Source organism: Garra rufa, chromosome 4 (genome assembly GCF_049309525.1).
Source record: "Garra rufa chromosome 4, GarRuf1.0, whole genome shotgun sequence".
In the NCBI taxonomy this organism is placed as follows: domain Eukaryota; kingdom Metazoa; phylum Chordata; class Actinopteri; order Cypriniformes; family Cyprinidae; genus Garra; species Garra rufa.
In genome coordinates this window covers 47,723,547-47,741,235 of record NC_133364.1, presented here as the reverse complement: position 1 = coordinate 47,741,235, position 17,689 = coordinate 47,723,547, and the positions used below count along the sequence as shown (strand labels likewise).

At 37.1% G+C, this 17,689-nt stretch overlaps 1 pseudogene; it reads right to left on the bottom strand.

The window, feature by feature from the left end:
- LOC141332979 (uncharacterized) overlaps positions 1-17,689 on the bottom strand; it is a 109,070-nt pseudogene that overhangs the window by 77,466 nt on the left and 13,915 nt on the right.

Genomic DNA, 17,689 nt, shown 5'->3' with positions numbered 1-17,689 from the left:
CTACAAACCTTGTTCAGATGAATCACAACAGATGAGGAGCACTGCACGTCTTAAAGACGTCACATCATCAGAGCAAAATAAAAGTCCCATTTGTGCACTGCTCTCTAGAATCAAAAAACACATCATAGATGTTGATTATGTAATATCCCTGCTGAAAAAACCAGCTAAAACCAGCCTAGGCTGGTTGGCTGGTCTTAGCTGGTTTAAGCTGGAAATGGCTGGTTTTAGCTGGTCTCCCAGCCTGGCCGGGCTGGTCAGGCTGGTTTTAGCTGGTGGTTTCCCAGCCTGACCAGCTAAGACCAGCCTGACCAGCCTGGCCAGGCTGGAAAAATGGCCAAAACCCCTCTAAAACCAGCCTGCCTCCCAGCTATGACCAGCTAAAACCAGGCTGGTTGACCAGCTAAAACCAGCCAACCAGCCTAGGCTGGTTTTAGCTGGTTTTTTCACCAGGGATAATGTCGTACCCATATGATCATGCTTTTCCAAAGTTATTAACATTGCAAATCTTGGAATACTTTTGTCTATTTATTTTTTATTTTTTTCGTTTAATGTACATTTAAAACACTATACTTTCTGTTTTTATACATTTCCATTAAATTCACATTAAAACAAGTTAATGCTGCTGCGTAACTGTTACAAAGAGGGTGTGATGGCAAATTTGATCCATCACTCTTTTGACGATTGTAATCAATCTCTTGCTTTTTTGTTTGTTTTTGTATTTATTCCTCTTTTGGACAGTCATTGAAACACTGTCAGGGATTTTATTTTTCTTTTGCTGTTGGGGCAAATGAGGACACAAAAACATATTTGTGGCAGTTTCCATTTACCACTATAGAAGTTTACAAAACTATGACTATTTAATTTTCTGAGAACCCCATAAATGTAAAAAATTATCTATACACAAAGTCCCATTATAAAAAAAGTTCATGTAAATTTCTGCATACATTTTCGATAAAGAAAGACAGACAAGAGAGACGCATGAGTAAAAAGCCATGTGGTATTCTACAATTTTTTTTTCATATAAAAACAGCTGAAATTATATCATGTTAATTAGTAACACAGCGATATCAGCCTTTTATCTCACTTGAGACAGCTCCGTTCTTGTGATGGGCTGGTTATACCAGCATTTCCCTACTCCAGTCCTCAGCCCACCGCATATTTTGTATCTGGAGTTGGGAAACACTGGGTTATACAGTAAGTTACTTGGATGTAATCTTCAGGTGTTTTGTAGAGAGAGAGTCTGTGGATGTTGTTTCTGGGAGATTGAGTGGAGTGGGATGTTTGTTGTGGAGATATCAGTCTCATATAAGAGCATCAGCAGGAAAGGAGAGGATTAATGAATGTGTGTTTGGACATAATGATCAATCCTGGAGTTTGTTCTGCTCTTCCTCTAGATACTCATTTGTTCATAATAACAGACGGACTGAACTGTCTGTAGTGTCCAGCCATTGAATAGGAGTGTATGTGGATGAGAGTGAACTCTGTCCTTCTCCAGCGTCTCTGACACAATGAGCCTCATCCACACAGTCCACACCACATTCACTCAGACGCTCTATCCTGGGTTTATGCATTTATTGGATCTTCAGTGAAACTGTGTTGATGAATCAGAATAGATTCTAGACATTGCTGTGTATTTCTCTGTATGTCTGCACTGCAGCAATATATTTGCACTGTCTGTATTCTCTTCTGCACTGGAAACTGTCGCTAAAACAAATTCCTTACTTGGCAATGAAGCTCTTATGAAACCCATAATAGTTTGAGCTGGATAATAAATGTGTAAATGATTAGTTATGGTCTTATTTTCAGTTTTGTATATTGAAGATCTATTTTCTTTTCTAAGCTGACACTTACTATTACTATTTAAGATAATATGTGAAATATGGTTTTGTCAAAATTCATTGATTGGATATGAAAGTGTTGGGTTTGCTAGAGGTGAGGAGGTAACAAAGAAATCTCAGTCATTTTCTACCGTTTCCATTTATTATTAGTTGCTAATTTATGAATGATCAGCAGAAGATTGCTTTACACTGGCATTTTGAATGAATGCTGACATCTATGTTTTTCAGATTGTCTCTGTTTCTGTTGTTTTTGGTTGGGTTTTTGTAGTTAGAAAAGCACTCTTTTAATTGTAAGTATCAGTTTGATCAGTCCCAGAACTGGTCCTGCTTCCTGATCAGATTCATCTAACATGCATCTTCTTGATCGCTCAATTCATTCAGATACTTCTCATCTTCTATCAACAGTTCCTTTTCTGATGTGTCAAGCTGTAAAGTCTTGGTGAGTAATTAATAGACCTATAGAAATATCCACAATAAAGGTAAAATCTTTTAAAATCTAGTTTATTCAACAAATTGATGACTTTTAAAAAAAGTACTTAAGTAAAAAGCAATAATAGTAATTTTAATAAATTGGAACATACATTTATCAAATTGTCTTTTACACTTCAGTTTAAATCAGTTTTTCAACATCGTTGTCATGCTATGTCTCCATTCAAAAAGGGCCCTGCAGACATTTATTGTCATTTCATTGAGGATCTGAATTTGTCAGTCCACATTTATCATTTTTAATTGTACAAGAAAATGTGCGATAACTTAAAAAAAAAAAAAAAGTTTTTTAATGATATGCCCATGTTCACAGTTGAGTATTACAATCACACAACTCACTGTCTTCAGTACAACAAACTTTAGGTATGAAGGATGAAGTGGAATACTTACACTAGTCTCTGTGTGGCGTGGCATTGTGTTTTTTTTTTGGAATTCTGTATTTTTAAGAAGCCAGATCTGCTTTGCTGTAGCTGTTGAATCTCCTCTTCAGCTCAGCTTGGGCTTCAGTAGTCAGCTGTACTGGGTACTTAATGAAGTCATTTGTTACTTCACCTTTGAAATGAAAATGTAAATGTTTTTATAAATGTTTCATATCATGTTAAATGCATGTTTGAGGACTCAAAAGCCAGATGCCCCAAATTTTTTAAAGGGGGTTGTTTTGGAAGTGGTGAAAAAAAAAATGCTGGAATCCTCTTCAGGAGTGTGTTTATCATTATCATTCACATGCTTCACATTTTCAGTCATTCCTTCAGTTTGTCTCAGGTTACCTTTCGGCAACATGTGGAGGCTAGTTTTCAGTCAACACACTCATCTTCCTACAAGACACATTTTGTTCTAACAAGCTAAAATAAAATTTAGCATGAAGGTTTGTGAGAGACAGAAAAATGGCAACTACACAGCCTTTATCTTTAACTTCTCCCTTGCTGACAAAGAAAGGTCTAAATAAATAAATGTCTTAGTAAATAAGTATAAATAAATGTATACATAATGCAGAAATAAATACGAAATTAAGTAAATATTAAATGAACATGGAAATAAACAATTGTGGACATAAACATTGTCATAAATACATAAATGAAAGAATGAATGAATACATTTTGGAAAAATAAAAAAATGCATAAATAAGTAATTAAAATTATAAATCACCATTTGCAAATAATTGTAAAATCATATTTTTATCATTTCATTCTTTATATATACTTTAATATGTATTTCACCAAGAAAAAATATGACATAACCATGACATAACTTTTATTGTTCATATATGTTTCCCTGTAGATATTTATGCGTTTTGGATTATAGACACAGAAGCGCGTGACAGGACTTTTATTTTTTGATCTGGTGATGTGACGTCATGACTTTATAATATTTGCGTGTAATAATGTAATATTTGATCTAATAATGAACGTTATTTTGTGAGTAAAGCGCATCCACAGATCAGTCTGATTTCTGTCTCTGGTAGTGATTCAGATCATAAACACGATTCCAAACTCCGAGTCAGTTGAATCAGTTGATTAACAAAATGATTCACTGTTTCGAATCGCCGCTCGCTGAGAGACCTGGGGTCCGTTCTTCGTACCTCGCTAACTAAGTTAGCTGGATTTGATTGTTGACGATTTGGCATGATCTTGGATCGTTCGGTTCTTCGAAGCTTATCCGGGACTTGCTGTCATAGTAACAGGTCCGTAAGCTTAAACCTGCTCGGGAGCAGGTTTATCTCATGTAAACAGGATTTAGGCTGCGCTCCTGGCGGGTTATGATTGGTTGAAATGGCGAGGTCACATCTGATTGGTTAAAGAGCACGACTGACGCGGACTGACTCACGTGGGAAAAGAAAAGTATCTTGCAAGAAAGTGTACATATATGACAGGTTCCAAAAAATATTTGCAGCACAACTGTTGATATTATCCAACATTGATCATTCTAATGATAAATCAGCATATTAGAATGATTCCTGAAGGATCGTGTGACACTTAAGACTGGAGTAACAGCTGATAAAAATTCAGCTTTTCATCACAGGAATAAATTCTATTTCAAAGTATGTTAAAATATATTAAAAAAACTAAAAACATTATTTTATTTTGTAAAAACAATTTGCAATATTACTGTTTTTTCTGTATTTTTAATCAAATAAATGCAGTCTTGATGAGCATAAGACTTCTTTAAAGACTATTACAAGTCTTACTGACCCCAAACTTTTGAACGGTAGTGTATAAAAAAATAAAAATATAAATAAAATAACATATCAAGGAAAAAACATGTAACATGGGCAGCATTAACGCGTTTAATTTGTTCACTACTTTTTGCCACCCCTCTCTCCCTGCTTTTCCAGCCTTTGCAGTGTTCCCTTGCGTTTTAAATAAACTCTGAAACTCCTGAAATCCCTCAATCAAGAGTTCTTGCTCTGCTGCAGAAAAATACTGAGCGCGCTCCTTCGTCATGTTCGCCGACCAATCAAAGAGTTGCCCATCAATGTTTCTACTATCGATACGTAGCCCCTTTTAAGCCACCCAGTGATCTCAGATAACTTCATCCAGCTATACTAATCATCAACAACAGGTGCGTTCGGAGAACCGGAATAGCGAGCTCAGAGTTAGCGCGATGATTTGATCTTGGATGTGTCATTTGATCCTGGATGTAGTAAGCGAGGTACGAAGAACGGACCCCAGCTGCTAAAAACTGTTTCAATACAACGAGAACAAACTCAAACATGAGTAATGACAACTTTTACAAACAACTGCAAATGTTTGGTTGTTGTAATGACAACCTTTAAATACAATAGCAATTTTTAAAGTGTGTAATCGATTAAATGTAATATACTAATCATTAAATGTTAATCAAAATGGGATAGTAAGTTAAAAAGTTTTAGTGTTTGTTAAATCAAATCATTTAAGTCCATTAACTATTACTCTGATTCCTTCACCAGTGCACTGACTACTGAACTAGAGCTGATTGAGACACACACAGAGATTTACTCTCATCTTAAACAGGGTGCTTCCAACCCGAAATAAAAAAACTCCTGCTGGAGCAACTGAGATCCAAGTGACACACTATTATAAAGATGGTGTTTATTAAAGAGGAGAGTGAAGACATGAAGATTGAAGAAACATTCAGAGTCAAACATGAAGATACTGAGGAACAAACAGGTTGGTTTTCATTCTCAAAGCTGAACTACTCTATGAACTGTCCTGTACATTTTCTGAATTCATTTGACTTTGTCAGGTGTTTTTCTGCTCTGTTTGCCCTCCTGCAGCTTTCTTTTTCGAAAGAATTTCAGCTTCATTTTTTTTCTTAAAGTTCTTTTAGTGCTCTGATTTAAAAACAGCATTTGTAGACTTCTGTCTTATTTAATATGTAAATGTTAAGGTGCACCGCTAGGATTGAGTAACATTTTTCATATGAAATGGTTAAATAAAAATTTTACATGTGGTCTAACTTGCTCTGATGTAATTATGACATATGCAAAATAAAGTCTGGTGACAGCAGTGCCTTTCACTGGACTAGGGCTGCCCCCTTAATAGTTTACTGAATGTCAGTCGTCGAGAAGAGGCTTAGTCATCTAAAATTTTGTTATTTGGTCAGTCACAGTAAAAATGGTCCATGTCAATGATGAACAGATTATTAACAGCTGGTCCTTGAGGTAGGCCTAATAACGGTATATCGGGCAGGAAATAAAAAACATTTGCCTATCATTCGTCAATCTCACACATGACTTATCATTTGAATATCTTGGGCCAAGTGGGGCTAAAGGAACAAAAGTGGTGTTAATCCGAGAAGTCAGCACCGCTGTTTATTTCCCACATTTTCATATCAAGCTATCAAATACCATCGACATTTAAAACAATTTTAATGGCAAAACTCATTTTCAGACACCAGCAAATTAACGTCTGAATTAACGTACGATTAGGGTTACCACTGTTAATATCCAAAAATAAGGGACACATTCGGGGGGGGGGGGGGGGGGTCATCTAAAAAATGCTGCAGTAAAAAGGTTTCATATGAGTTGTGCATATAATATGGTACGTCCTGAATAAGAACTGATCATTGTTTTTTTCTACTTTTTAGAAATGGGGTCTATATACCCCGTTAAAATGTAATAATGTCCCATATCTCAAAAATGCTGCAGTAAAAAGGTTTCATATGAGTTTTGCATATAATATGGGCCGTCCTGAATAAGAATTGATCATTGTTTTTTTTCTACTTATTAGACTCTAAAGTCTAATAATGTCCAATTTCTCAGAAAAGAACCGTCAAGTACACCAATAAATAAAACGGATATTAAAGCAGAAATGCAAATAAATAAGTAAGTAAAAATTCACGAGCATTTTGTAGTATTATCTCTCAGTCCTGGGCGTCTAAATGAAAAGCGCTCTGCAAGCGCGTTCTCTCTGTGTTTCTGAAATTACCGTAATCACTGTAATATGCGCGCACACTTATAATCAATCACGGCTGGCTTGACCGTGTTTTTCTGAACCGCGGCTGGCTTTACCGCAGTGATTATTTGCATGAGACGCTGCTTTAAAAAAAAAAATTATAAAAAATACGGGACAAAACCCGTCCCAGATGTTCCGATACCATTTTTCCCCTCCGGATACCGATTCCGATACCTGGGCTCAGGGTATCGGCTAGGGCTGCGCAATAAATCGAAAGCGATTATAAGCCGCGTTTAGTGAATGAAGCCGGTTTTTTGATTAGTAGTAATCTCCATCACGTGCGTTCAGCTGCGTTCAGCTGGAGTGTTCAGAAGCGTAAATCACTGACAAGCTAAATTCGATTCGATTCGATTTTGAGCACGATTAGGCGTAGCTTGTCAGTGATTTACGTCTCTGAACACTCCAGCTGAACGCAGCTGAACGCATGTGATGGAGATTTACTACTAATCAAAGTACCGGCTTCATTCACTAAGCGCGCCTCATAATCACATTCGATTTATCGCGCAGCCCTAGTATCGGCCGATACCGAGTACTGATCCGATACCTGTGTGTATCTGTATATAGCTGTAGATGCTACTAGCTGTGTATTAACTGACATAATTATTTTATGCTGTGCTTTAGATTTATCCCTTAATAAAACATGAACAAGTACATATAGTGAACTAGTGTGTTTTTATTATCTGGCATATTTTTGAAAAAGAAACTGAACTTCAACATCTGAAAAAGAACTTCAAATGCAGCCACAATTCTAACACTGTAAACTGATAAAGGTATTTTTACAATATAACTCTATAAAACAGTGGAACAAATAAATCTAGGAATATAAATAATATAAGAAAATTATCTCTTTAAAACTTAAAGTCCACAAACAATTTTGTTAAATAATAGGCAGTTTAGTTTTTAAATGCAAAAGTACAAAAAAGTGCAACAGTAACTTGTGAGTAGTCTATTAAAAAAGTAAGTGCAGCCACAATGTAGTAAAATAAAATACTTGAATAATAGAGTACAAAAATAAACCTCAACTGAACAAGTTAAGATTCAACAAGAGCAGTATTAAACCCAGAATGAAAATATAAATATTTCAAGTAACTTAAAGTAGGTTACACACTGCTGTGGAAACTGCTCACAATTTCAATAACAATGGCAAGTTCTTCTTCAGGAAAATTAGCATTTCTGCTCTCTCTCCTCCCAGCCTGTTTCTCCTTGCAACCACAATATTAGATGCTGTGCTGAACAGTCTCTCACTGTCCACACTAGTACCAGGGGCGGAGTGGGAAACCGAGCTTGGTTGACTGCCCAGTACTGGAATGGGCTGTCTGAGCGTGAGATAGTTTGCTCCATTATATACGTCTGAAGTTAAAAAAATGTGCTTGTAGTACCTGCACCATGTTCCTCATCATGCTCCTGCAGGATTTCCTCAAACAGGCCCTTCAAGCTACTCTCTATACTGCCGCTGCCACCTAGCTTTTGTGTAAACCTCATGTTCCGCGGGGTGACGTGTCTTCAAATGCTTTATCAAGTTTGTTGTGTTAAAGTTGCTAATACTTGTGCCACCCCTCGAAATGGCAGCTTCACATATAGTACATGTCGCTGTTTTACTGGCGGGTTGATCAAGCCTGAAATACTGCCAAACAGCGGACATTCTTCTAGCACGTTTCTTCTTCTTCGTTGCCGTAAACAGTGGTGTCACGACACAACTTCCTGTGTTTGCATTCTGAGCAGCGAAGAAGAATTGATTTCCGATTTGCAGCGTTAAGCAAACCTAGCGTGCATAACTAGGTTATGTTTAGGAAAATGGTATCGGATCGGTACGTGGACTCAAATACTCGCCGATACCGATGCCAGATTTTTTTGTGGTATCGGCAGCATTTCCGATACTAGTATCGGAATCGGAACAACCCTAGATTAAAGTCTATGCAGAAATGTATTACACACAATGCTAAAGGTTGTAAATGCTAATTGCTACAAAAAACATGTTATGGTTATGAAAATACCAGAGACTGCTTGATGAAGAACTTAAATAATATATGATTAAAATCAAGTATTTATTTGTTTTCAGTTTTGTTTTGTGTCCTCCATGTGCTTTTGTTTATCCTGGTATTCTGCATTCGCATTTGTAATACATATAGGGTTACCACTTTGAATACCAAAAAAATAAGGGACGCATTCTGCGGGGGTGGGGGGGTTGTGCACAAAACTGCAAAGGAACCTTTCTTGCGTTTAAGCTCTGAAAACTTTAAGACACGGGGGTTACCTGGAGAAGTATCTGTCATTTCTACACCGGACGCGACAAAATACAATAGAACCTATTACACTGGATGCGGCCCGACACGGCTAATCCCCCACAGTTATCTGCTGACGCGTTCTATGACGTGCTCACACAAAGTTTAAATGATTTGCAACGGTTGCTTTGTCACGTCCAGTGTAGACAGACTGTATCTGTCCGCTGTAGACACGGTTAGACTTGGTAGACTCTGCTTAAAAGACCCGCCCTCCTCACTGGACAGTTAAAAAGACCAATCAAACTCACGATGACATCAATTATTACCCAATCAAAAGTAGGAAAGGAGGCATCTTCATAAAATGCTTGTGGGATAATTTGCATGAGGCGCTGCTTTAAAAAAATTATAAAAAAATATGGGACAACCCTACATTTCATATACTTTGTTTGACTCATATAACTGTGATTTCTTGTTTGTGAGCTCCTTTGGCTAAAAGGGTAACAGTGCAGTGGGACTCAACACCTCTTACAGTTGCTTAGTGGATATAGGATGTAGTTGTATGTTAGTTGAAACACTTTACATGTTTGAATGTTTTGATGTCTGTTGTTTTTTTGTCATTAAACTGTTAACTTTTATTTGTCTTTTTTCACCTTAGACCTGAGGGCACTGAAAGAGGAGAGTGAGGTACTGAATGAAATGGAAGAGAAAGATCATGATTTCATAAATGAAGAAAAATCTTTTAATTGTTCACTGACTGAAAAGATTTCCTTAAGAGAGAGGACCAAAAAGACAGGAAGAAGTTTTTTCATCTGTCAACAGTGTGGAAAGTGTTTTGGTTATAAAAAGAAATCTTAAAACACATGTTAGGAGTCACGTTGGAGAGAATCCCTACACATGGCCTGAGTGTGGACAGAGTTTCCATCAAAAACAACTCTTTGAAGACCATATGAGAATTCACACTAAGCAACCCTATAGGCTACTGCTCTTTCACTATACATCGCGTTTCTTCTTTTAATTATTATAAGTGGTTCATATAGTGATTATGTCTAATTTAAATGTCAAAGGGGCCGTTCACATGTCGCGTCTTTTGCGCGCTCAAGCTTGTAATTTCAAATGTAGCCTAGACGCGCGGTATGCGCGCTCATTATGCAAGCGACGCGGTCGTGATGCGCTCGTTTATTACCAGGCGCGTCCGTGCCGCATCTCACCGCAGGTCTTGTGACAAGAACCAACCAAACAACCTCATCCTTTTCCTTAATAACATTGAAAGTACTGCCAAGTTGGAGAAACAGCTTGTCATAGCTGTACAGGAATAACCATTTTTAAATAAATTTATTAATACCAGTGATTACTACTGCAAGTGATTTTAATGCTGGAAATTAGGGTTGGGCATCTAAGGTATAATGCCGATCCGATACGCATCTCGATACAAAGTATCCGATCCGATATATTAACGATACATTTGTGACATATTGCGATGCAATACGATACGATTCACACCCATATCACGATACGATGCGATAATTCAGCACTAACTAATTAGATCAAGTTTATGTGATGATGTGAAAGAGGATGCGGTGCCAGTGAATGAGTTTGATTATTTATTAACCAAGTAAAACCAAGACTTCTTGATTATATATGTATGTATGTGTGTGTGTGTGTGTGTGTGTGTGTGTGTGTATATATATATATTAGACAGATTTAAAGCTCCTGAATTCTTTAATTCAGACATTCTAAGCAACTACAGAGTACTTTTTCTAAAGTAAGTGAACCTGCCAAACAGAACAACAGGGAGATGCCAAAATACCACTCACTAAACCTGTCCATTTGAACTGGACTGACCGAATATCTACTGTTTGTATCCATTATAAAATACAAATGATAAATACATCAATTACACACTATATCTGTTGATATCGTTCAGTCTGTATTTAACAGTGCGATGAGGCTTGCTGCGCCGAGTCCAAAGCAATCAATCACAGAACACAAAAGAAGCTTTTGTATCTTTGTCAAGAAAAAAATTAACTTTTTGAAAGCGCTCTCCGAGGTGGATAAATTTGAAAATGCAGTTTATGAGCTAGTCATATAAAGCTACTTGCTTCTGGCAGCTATGATTGTGTCAGTGTTCTGTTTGTGCAACCTGACTGGCACTGATAATTGTCACAGTCATACTGGTTCATATTAGATTACCTGTAATAAATTAGGTGGATTATCTTCAGTGATCATCTCCGCTCTTGTGATGGACGGGTTATACCAGTGTTTCCCAACTCCAGTCCTTGCCCCCTGCATATTTTGTATGTATCTCTTATTAGCGAGGTTAAGCGCTGGGTTATACAATAAGTTACATTGACTTAAACCATGTTATGCTGGCATCATTTAACAGGGCTTTTATATTTGGAGAAAGGTATTTTGCCCATGGCATCATCTGCTGACTTATTTCTTGTTTTCAGAGTACTAAGGAAGGATATATGATTAACTGGAGATGTTTTAGTTTTCTTAGTGACTTACACTGTAGGAAGTTGTTTCTGGTCCTGGGATCCATGTTGCTGAATATGACTGTGATCAGCAGACATGAACAGTATCATTGTTATGTCAAGAGAAAATGAGGTTACGTTTTATTTGACTTTATTTCAGAATGTCCACTTTAGATATTCTACTAACTAAAAGTAACTTTGCTACAGCAAAGCAAAGCAACTACATGTCAACTGAATTTCATTACATGTAAACTCAGGGTAGGGTTTGTAAAACAGTTTGTATAAATAAAGTTTTAACACTGTGTTACAATATGCCCCGATGTTATTAAACTATATGCTATTCTGTGACATTAGCGGTGCAATTTACACTATTTACTTCTAAGGATTTTGATAAGAAACCACAAGAAACAAGTGAATAAAGGCTGACAATCAATGTTTAATGTTCATAAGTTATTATTTCAAGAAATGTAAAATATTTTGTCTCGTATGTCGTGTTCTATGAGAGCTGTGTGTGGAGGGAGGCGTTTGTTTTTAAGCATTGTTGCGATGTGTTCATTGTCAAACTCCAAAATTAGATTATTTTTATTTTTTAAAAAACGTCATTACTTCATTTGAAAAAGTTAACACATGTGTTTTACTGACAAAATATTTTAGTTTGTTGTGTATACTTTTTAATTCGATCAGATAACATTTTAAGCTGTCATATGGTCGTGTTACAATGTACCTCGCCTATGGGGCATGTTGTCATGTTTCACTTCCTTTCTTTTGAGGTAAATAACGAAAAAGGTATACACTGTAAATATGAAACAAATCGATATATTTGTACTAGACAAGTGTGAAAATAATGTGGATAAAAATTGTACTCTGAACCCCAAGTGGATTTACATAAACCGCAAAATTCAAAATGTGTTAGGTTGTGCCCCGCTCTCCCCTATACCACATGGCTTTTACACATGCGTCTTTCTTTATTCAAAATTCATGCAGAAATTTACATTAACTTTTTTTATAATGTGACTTTGTATATAGATCCTTTTTTACATTTATGGGGTTCTCATAAAATTAAATAGTCATAGTTTTGTAAACTTCTATAGTGGTAAATGGAAACTGCCACAAATATGTTTTTGTGTCCTCATTTGCCCCAATAGCAAAAGAAAAATAAAATCCCTGACAGTGTTTCAATGACTGTTATTGTAATGACTGTTAAGCAAGAGATTGATTACAATCGTCAAAAGAGTGATAGATCAAATTTGCCATCACCCTATTTTCAAGATACGCAGCAGAAATAAAAAGTTTTGTGTGAATTTAATTGCAATGTATAAAAACTATATAAAAATTAAAAGTATTCCTAGATTTACAATGTTAATAACTTTGGAAAAGCATCATCATATGGGTACCAAATTCTATTCTATAAACAACATTTCTATGATGTGTTTGTGATTGTAGAGAGAAGTTTAAAAAGTGGGACTTTTATTTTGGTCTGATGATGTGACATCTTTAAGACGCGCAGTGCTCCTCATCTGTTGTGATTCATCTAAACAAGGTTTGTAGTTTTGTGTTTTTATATAATGCAAACTGTTACATCAATTAAAGCGGGTTTTTTTTTCAAGCTATGTAAAATAAATGCAGTATTGTTAAATGTAACGTTGCAATGCTTTATTTAGTGATTTAGATATTTAGATAAACAAAGCTTTAGCCTTTAGTAACAGAGAAGTGCGTCTCATTTCGCTCCCTATATCGTGAATCAATCGTGTGATGATAAGTGAAGAGAGAAACTCAAAATCCGAATCATTTGAATCAAATTATTTGTTGCCATATTTGCCATTTTAATCATGATACAAATGAAATTTTTTAGTGATTTGAGAAAATTTACCAGCCATTAATATTTTTTCCTGGCCATGAAACTGTTTTTGCAGAGGCTGCTACTACAACAACTAAACATTTTTAATTAAAAAAACAAAAAACAAAAAAAAAAAACCCGCATTTTAATCTTGATACAAACAAAGATGCTACACACATGTTCGCATGAGCAGTTTTTTTTATTTAAATTTGATTTGATCATTTACACATTTGAAGCAAAAAACAGAATTGTCTGACTTATTATTATTGTATCTTTATATATATAAAATGTCATACTGTGTTTTTATCATAAAATTATGTAAAGAAACTGTTGCAGTGCTGCAAAACTGTGAACTTTTTTACCACAACAAGAAAAGCAATGTACAGTAAAAGAATTTCAAGATTTAGTCATTACACTTTTATAAATAATTGCAACAGCATTTAAAAAAATATTTTGACACGAAATTTCAAATATTTTTCTTTTAATCTATTAGAATGCTGTTGTGAGAAATTATATTTTTCTCATATTCGAAAATGAATCCTTCATTCATGAGAGATTTATCACCACCGAAACGTTGCTTCTTGTATCGGGTAACGTTATTCAGCCGTTAGCAGGATGAAAAACAAAACTTTTATTCAAATTCTGAACGGACTATATGTACCCTTGGAGTGCACAATAGCCCATCCTTAATAATCACTTAAAACGTGTCGTTTCAATTTATCGCAAAAGTCCCTTAATAATCAACGAACCGCTTATTTACAGTGAGAGGACTGGCAAGTGTACAAGGAAACAATCTGGCGTTTAGACATGAGTGAATTCAGAACGCAATGGCCAATCATAGGCGTTCTAGATCAACAGATATGTCTGTGATTGTCTACATTGCTCAGCGCTACGAAAACACTTTGTCTTCTGACGATTTCCAGAGCACAAACACAAATATGCACTGGAGCTTTTGCCAAATCTGTTTAGCCAATATCTTATATTATTACAGTTTTAACTGAGGGTGCTTTTGACTGCATGAGAAAATGGATGTGTGGCGTGAGAGCGTGTGAAAAGTGTCAATTGCGTGAGAGTTGGCAGCCCTGAAGAGGAGAGTGAAGACATGAAGATCGAAGAGGCATTCAGAGTCAAACATGAAGATACTAACAAACAAACAGGTTGGTTTTTATTCTCAAAGCTGAAATGAATGATATTTATGAATAATGTCACAGGAGTGCAAAAATGTGGAGACATTTAACAGAAGTGTTGAGATCACATGACAAATACTAACACTGAATATCTTGCTTTCACACTGTGCATTTGTTATGACGTCATGCGGTAAGATTGTAACAGTAATATGGAATTAACCTAAACAATGTGTATGTATGTATATACAGAACATAGCTTGCTGAAGGGCAATTTTAAGTATAAAAGAGATGCTAGTGGAGCCATTCATAAAACCATAAAAGTCATTTGCATTGTTTGTGACAAGGAATGTGCCTATCATCCAAGCAGTTCTAGTTTAAAATACCACCTGAACTCAAAGCATGTTAATGTTGTGGAAGACAAGGGGATTATGGATGCATTTTGATTCGCTTCCTCCGACACAACCTACACACTACCGTCAAGAGTTATAAGCAGGGGTGCACATGTAAGACCAAAATAAGAAAATTTGTGTACTGACATGGTTGTTAATGTACAATTACTATTTTAGATCGACAAACTGTAATACTTCTTAGGATTTCTATTTGAAATGAAAGCATAATTATAGGCTATTCGCTGTCGTTGACATTTTATTTACTGACCCTCTTTACTGAACGTTCTTTAATCAGGAAGGCGCATACTGAAGGCCGACTCTCTAACCATTAGGCCATCAATTTATTATTTTGTTTCCTATTTTATTTAAACATTGTATTTGGATAACTACTATTAATTTTATATTTATATATATTTAATGAGTCACACTATGTGTAGTGTGAGGACCAAACCAAATCTCCAGGTACTCTTATAAGAACCAGGCTAAAAAAACTTGTGCACCCCTGGTTATAGGCTTTTATTCAATAATAAATGGTAAAAAACTGCTTCTTGTAACGTCTGTTTGTATGTTGATTAATTAATCACCACACCATGTAATTAATAAGATCAAACATTTTAATCGCTTGACAGCACTAATATATGTCACGCCCGGTTGCCTGCACCACTGTGAGGCACAAGTGGGTGTTCCTGTGTTGTCTTGAGTTCCTGCTTGTTATTGTGGTCATGGACTCAATTCCCATCATGCTATGCTTTTTATTAGTGTCTACCTGGTTCAGCTGTGTTCCATTTCCTGTTTAGGCCTGTATTTGTGAATATAAAATCCAGTCTGCATTTGTCGTTTGTGAGTGGTTGAAAATTGTTACCTGCTGTGTTTCTTGTGGACTTTCTTGGACTTGTATTTTGGACATTTGTCACTATGGATTACCATTAAAGAATTTCAAACTGCATTTGGACCCGCTGCCTGTTGTTTACTAGTGATCTACCGTTACAGAACAACTCATCACAACAAGGGATCCAGCAGTTTCCATCATGCGCCCACGTCAAGGTACTCATTGTGATCCTATAAAGAAACTTTGTTCTATTTATCAAGGTGGACGTAATATTGAAGCTTATGTGAAGGATTTTCTCTTGTATTCCCACCTTGTACCTGGCAATGACGCAATGCTGAGGGATTGTTTTTCGAGTGGGCTTGATCTGGATATCAGTCTCAACTTGCCTGATGAGGATACAGATTGGACCCTGACATAATTTATTGACTTTGTTTTACTGTTTTGTGGATCCAAGTTTACTGTGGGGGAAGTGGAAGAGGAAGTATCCCCTAAACATTTTGGTTGGCAGAAGGCCATGGGCTTCAGTGGCCACAGAGTCTGTCCGACCAGGATTGCCAACATGCCACACACTAATGATTTCAAGTCCAATGTTTGTCACCACTTCCACGTCACAGCCAGAGACAGCTTTCAAGATGGTTGCCATGCCACAGCCAGAGTCAGCACCCAAGATGGTTGCCAGGCCACAGCCAGAGCCACCACCTGCCAGAGCTGCTTTTTCACCTGTCACCTCATCAGCCAGAGTTGCTGCATCACCTGGTTGTTTTGCTGCACCAGAAACTCTAGCCGGTTTGAAAGCCACGCCAAGGTCTTGAGCCACTATGGACAACACCAAACCAGAGTTCCCTGTCATCAGGAGTGTTGCATTTGGAGACAATAAGGCTTTCTCGGGGCGTTTGAGGCTCGCATTCAGTTTGGCTGATCCACCATTGAGGTCGGTGAGAGCTGTTGGCATCCTTAGACCATCAACAGTGGAGGTTATAGAGGTAAGTCCTCTGTCTTCAGTGCCTCCAGTTATGGCAGTGGCAATGTTGTATGTCTGGGCAGTATACTGTACTCTCAATCTGGAACAAAGTGCAGTCCAAGAATCCATTCCAGAGCCAAGTGTAGTCCAAGAATCTGTTCCAGAGCCAAGTTTAGTCCAAGAATCTGTTCCAGAGCCAAATCCAGTTCAAGTTTCTTTTCCTGAGCCAAGTCCAGTCCAAGAATCCATTCCAGAGCCAAGTCCAGTTCAAGTTTCTGTCCTGTAGCCAAGTGTAGTCCAAGAATCCATTCCAGAGCCAAGTGTAGTCCAAGAATCTGTTCCAGTTCAAGTTTCTGTTCCTGAACCAAGTCCAGCCCACGTTTCTGATCCTGAGCCAAGTTCAGTCCAAGAATTTGTTCCAGAGTCTAGTTCAGTTCAAGAATCCATTTCAGAGCCAAGTCCAGTTCAAGTTTCTGATCCTGAGCCAAGTTCAGTCCAAGAATTTGTTCCAGAGTCTAGTTCAGTTCAAGAATCCATTTCAGAGCCAAGTCCAGTTCAAGTTTCTGATCCTGAACCAAGTTCAGTCCAAGACTCAGCTTCCGAACCTAGTTCGGTCACTGAACCCAAACCAGACCCAGTTCTACTCTGGTTGCCAATTAAGCTAGATCCACCTTAGCCACGGTGTGCTCCGCCAGCTCCACCTAGACCACCATCTGTCTTCTCTGCTCCACCTTCTGGTCAAGCAGCTCCATCTTTGGCCTCAATCTGGTCTCTGCCCTCTTTCATTTAAAGAAAATAGTCTGGCCCTGCATGGCATCAGCCAGAATGTCATGCCTATATCCACCTGGAACTGAAAGGCTGTCCCCCTTGAAATTCACTCCCTAGACTCCGCCCCCTTGCGTCTCTTCCATATAGGCCTATGTATATAAATCGCAATGTGCAATATTACGACTCTGTCGGTTGTTGTATATACTTTCATAATGATACTGTACAGTCTGTAGTCTCATATATTGTCTGTAGTACATTTTCTTTTCCTAACACCAGTCAGAAATAATGCTCATAATTTCACTGTATGCAGAAAAATATAAAGACA